We start from the raw sequence: 5,366 nt of genomic DNA, 5'->3' as shown, positions 1-5,366 counted from the left end.
GCTATATATATATATATATATATAATTGCGTCGGAAAATATATTGGAGACCCCAATTTAAAAATGTCTCCAATTTAAATCATCGACACTTGCTATTTGCGTTCGTATTTTGTATTTGTCGCATAACTGATAGAGACACATTTTTGAAATGTCGGTGAGGTGTTTAGAAACAAAAAATAATGTCCCAAAGTTAACTAAAAAAGTATCCTTCAACTGTCTTTTTTTTCTAATAATAATATAGGAGTATGATCCTATTCACATTCTTACCATGAAGAGGAAAATTCTCTCATACCTTTCATGTCCAAGAGAATTATATGCATTATATCTTGAAAGTGGAAGAGAACATAAACGTGTAAGAATTTTTCAATAATATTGTTTAAGTTGGTCTGCTAAAGAATATGTTGATGTAGGCTACAGTTCGGATGTTCATTTGAGTTGTTGTCGACTTGAAGATATAATAGAAATGGAATATATCAATAGTATTTTTATTTTCATAATTCAAACGCGAACTAGCCAAAGCCCATAATGTTTCATGGGCTATTTTGTTAGGCTAAAACAATCAATTCATGTTTATTTTAACTCGAGTCTTAATTTGGTGTAGTAGTATATGCATTCCAAATCAAATGAATTCGAGTTTCTCTTATATGGATCGATATCGTCGTCAGAATAAAATTAGTCATCTATTTTTTTTAAATATCCCTAAATATAGTTTGCTACTTAATTTCAATCGTATCAGTATTATCTTAATAAAACTATATTGTTAAATACTAAAATGTAATAATTGCATATAAATATTAAATGTATTTTCTTATTTTGGTAGAAATTGAAAGATGACTATTTTTATGGGAGGAGAGAATATCATTTGTGAACAAAATTGACCACTAATCCTTTCTTTTGGATATTATTTTGTATTTTATACTTAAAAACTATTATGGGCCGTCGAAATTACTAATTAAATAAAAATTTAATCTTGACTTATTTTCTTATTAAAACTCTTTGAATTTTAAGAGGAAAATTAATAATTGGTAAATTAATGTGTAATTTATAAATCTAATGATCCGGAATTCCGGATAAACTTTTGAAAGTAAGTAAAAATAGCTTATCCCCTGTCTCATAAAATAGACACTCATTTTATTTTGGTTCGTCCTATAAAAGTCCACTTCTATTTTTGGTAGTGATTTTTTTATTGAGGTGGACCACATACTCCACTATTAATAATCAAATTAACTTTTTCTTTTTGTCTATATCCTACTTTACCAATTATGCATTAAAATTCAAGTCATTCCTAAATTGTCATTCTTTATTTGACAGGGGGAATATTAAAAAGGAAAATGGAAAACTTAAGGGTATAGTCAAGTAGCATGAGGCTCATCCATATTTAATCAAACCGTCAAGAATTCGATCTCTTAGTTTAAGTATGGAACAACCTTATAATTATTGGGCCAACAGTCCTATTTCTTAGGAGTCGTTTGGTTGTAAGGTTTCAGCTAGATTATAATCTTTATCTGCAATATACTCATTGTTTGGTTACTTGAGCAACATTGTTCATCGCCCGTTTTTAACTTCTGAGGCCCGCACTATTCATGTAATATTCGACTGGTTGGAATCGGGATTTTTTCGGCAGTTTATTAGCTGACATCGAACGGCGTGCCTGTTTAACACCCTTTTTCCCCAATTGTCCATCCCCATTTCAAATCGAATTTGAAATCTTCGCAGCTCAAATTGAAAAACCCCTTTTTGAAAACGGGAAGAAAGTGCTACTCCTCACCACCCGGAGACGGGAGCCAATGCACAAAGGTCTGATTTAGTCTGCTCAAGGTAATTCCGTTCTCCGTCGACTACCTTCAAACAAATCTTTGACGTTTTTGTTGGATCTTTCCCCAATTGCTCATCCTCGTTATTTTATGTCGGATTTAGGGAAGCAGCCCAGAGCTAAAGCCTCGTAGCAGACGAAATTGGTAATCCTTTAGTAGTAGTCGGCGGTATTTTGTAGGTGACAGTGGAATCGATTTAGCTCGTAGAAGGTAATTTCATCTTTTTGCAACCCTATTGTGATTTTATGCTGATGTCTCAGATGTATTTTTTGGAGTAATTGTTCGGATCTGGATGTTAAAAATTATCGCGTGATTTTGTGTGTTTCCTTATACCGCAGATCCTTTTTTACAGTGCGACATTTATTTGCGATTTCTGTACATGAGAATTTTTGTTTGTTTATGTGTGATTATATGCAGAGTTTGTTGTAGTAAGTTGTTGATTAAATTGGTGATTTCTAGTTCATAACCACCGTGATGATAATTTCTTTGCTTGTTCTGATGTCCTATTTGGATTCTTTTATGGTGCAGTAGCCTAATTTGTTTGCTATTATTACCAACTGTGGTTATGGCTCGACAATTTCATTTTTCTAAAGTCGTTTACCTCATGGTGGAAGGTGTATTGCATCTCTTACATATGCACACGCTTATCCTGTTGCACTTATATCTGATAGGACACCCACGATGCGGCCGACGTACTAGGCATAATCTAATTAGGTATTCACACAAGGATAGGATGCCCCAACAGGTGAGACACATGAATAGACTCACTAAAATTAGTGACAGAGACTGTTTTGTGAACCTACGTATGGATAGGAATGCATTTGGTCGTTTATGTATCCTGTTGAGAGACGTGGGTGGGCTGCGAAATGGTAGATATGTCTTACTAGAGGAACAAGTAGCTATTTTTCTAAACATCCTAGCACACCACAAGAAAATTCGTCCAGCTGGGTTTCATTTTAAGCGGTCGGGGGAAACAATTTCGCATTATGTTCATCTTGTGCTGAAAGCAGTTCTCAGACTTCATACCATTCTTTTGCCCCAACCTGATCCAGTAACGAATACGTGTGTTGATAATCGGTGGAAACATTTTAAGGTAAATAACGAAGTCTCCAAATACAGGTAACATTTTTAAGTCACGAGGTTCATGTGGAATTTTTATAGTTATATGTGATTCGTCCTAGGGCTGTATTGACGCATTGGATGGGACCTACATAAATGTCCTTGTAAGTAACGCGGATAAGCCACGCTATCGATCTCGCAAGGGGCAAATCGCAACTAACACTCTTGCTGCCTGCGACCGCAACATGAGATTCATGTATTTTGTACCCGGGTGGGAGGGATCTGCCGGCGATTCTCGAGTGCTAAGGGATGCCATTACAAGAGACCGGGGATTGAGGGTGCCCAAAGGTTTAAATCACTAGAGTCTTTGACACTAATTGATTTTTTCAGAATTCATTATTCTTTCTGTTTAAATATATAAATATCCTGACCCAGTGTGGTATTCTTAGGAAATTACTACCTATGCGATAATGGATACGCCAATTGTGAAGGATTCTTGACGCCGTTCAAAAATGTTCGTTATCATTTGAAGGAATGGGGCGTCGGTAACCAAAGACCCCAAAATGCTCGTGAATTGTTTAATTTAAGGCACAACAAGGCCCGTAATATTATCGAGCGAGCTTTTGCTGTCCTGAAAATGAGATGGGGAATTTTGCGAAGTGCTAGCTTCTATCCGATCAAGATCCAAATACGGATGATAATGGCTTGCTTTTTACTGCACAATTATATTCGTGGTGAGATGACCAACGACCCAATAGAGGAACAAATTGCGGGTGACACACAACTTGGTGTTGTAGAAGATGCTGATGGTGAAATTGAATATGTTGATCAAGTTGAGACATCTGCTGCTTGGACTCAAATGAGAGAAGATTTGGCTAACTCTATGTGGAACAATGTGTGTATTTCAGTGTGGTTCATTTATAATCTGAGTTATATAATTTGTTTTCTTGTTTGATATGTTTTGAGGAAATTGAAATAAATATAACACAGTCTGATCATATAATATTTGTACTTGTTTTACAGCCTTCTAATGTCAACGACAACAACCGACAGTGACATGATACCCGAGTGTGTTTGCGGTGTTGGGAAGATGAAGTTGTTGTGTGCCGGGAAAGAAGCCAAATTTTTGGATTAGTCTTTGTTTCAAAGCAAGCATATTTGGATTATTTATATCTAATTATTTTTGCTAATGTTGCGTTGAACTACTGTTATTTATCTAGACAAATATATTAGCTGCCTACATGATCTACAATAGATAAAATTTAATTTTGAATACAACACCAAATTTAAATTATCAAATTCAATTTCTAAATAAATAATTTCTCTTTTAGTCCTTTCACCAAAGAATGATAGGTATTTTTGGTGTATAAAATGACATAAAACTGATAAAATGATACTTTCAGCCTATAGAATGATACTTTCAGACGGTAGAATGATACTTTCAGCCTATAGAATGATAGGTATTTTTGGTGTATAAAATGACATTTTTGTTTAATAAAATGATACTTTTACCTTATAAAATGATAATCTAAGCGGATAAAATGACAGTTAGCTTTTAAAAATGATAGTTTAGCTGGAGAAATTGCATATAAGCTGAAAAATGATACTTTAACGTGACAAAATGACATAAAACTGATAAAATGATATCTTTTCCCGATAGAATGATACTTTCAGCCGATAGAATGATAGGTATTTTTGGTGTATAAAATGATATTTTTGTTTAATAAAATGATACTTTTACATTATAAAATGATAATCTAAGCGGATAAAATGACAGTTAGCTTATAAAAATGATAGTTTAGCTGGAGAAATTGCATATAAGCTGATAAAATGATACTATAACGTGACAAAATGACATAAAACTGATAAAATGATACCTTTTCCCGATAGAATGCTACTTTCAGCCTATAGAATGATACTTTTGCCGGGTAGAATGATAGGTATTTTTGGTGTATAAAATGACATTTTTGTTCAATAAAATGATACTTTTACCTTATAAAATGATAATCTAATACGGAATACAGTAATATAGTGATGTGTTAAACGTCTAAATACGCCGTATTAGTGGTTATTAGGTCAACAGCTACACAAACTAATTAATGAAAAATAGCTTATGGCCTTAATTTTGAATTGAATTAGATATATGATCTTCATAATACTGCCGAATGTTAAATTAATTTTGCAAATATTGTAAACTTATTCAAAATTTCATCAATAAAATAATTACTACTATTCGATAATCTATATAGCTAGCATTGGAGAGGGTTGAGGAGGTTGGATTGGACGTTAACCAACCCATCCAAAAAATCTAAAACTATCATTATTAAACAAAAGTATCATTTTACCATTTGAAACTATCATTTTATCCCCTCAAACTATCATTTTATAATGCAAAAGTATCATTTTATCATCCAAAAAATCTAAACTATCATTTTAAAACAAAAGTATCATTTTATCATTTGAAACTATCATTTTATCCCCTCAAACTATCATT

This window comes from Salvia splendens, chromosome 17, assembly GCF_004379255.2.
Source record: "Salvia splendens isolate huo1 chromosome 17, SspV2, whole genome shotgun sequence".
NCBI lineage: Eukaryota > Viridiplantae > Streptophyta > Magnoliopsida > Lamiales > Lamiaceae > Salvia > Salvia splendens.
Note: the sequence above shows the minus strand (reverse complement) of the source record.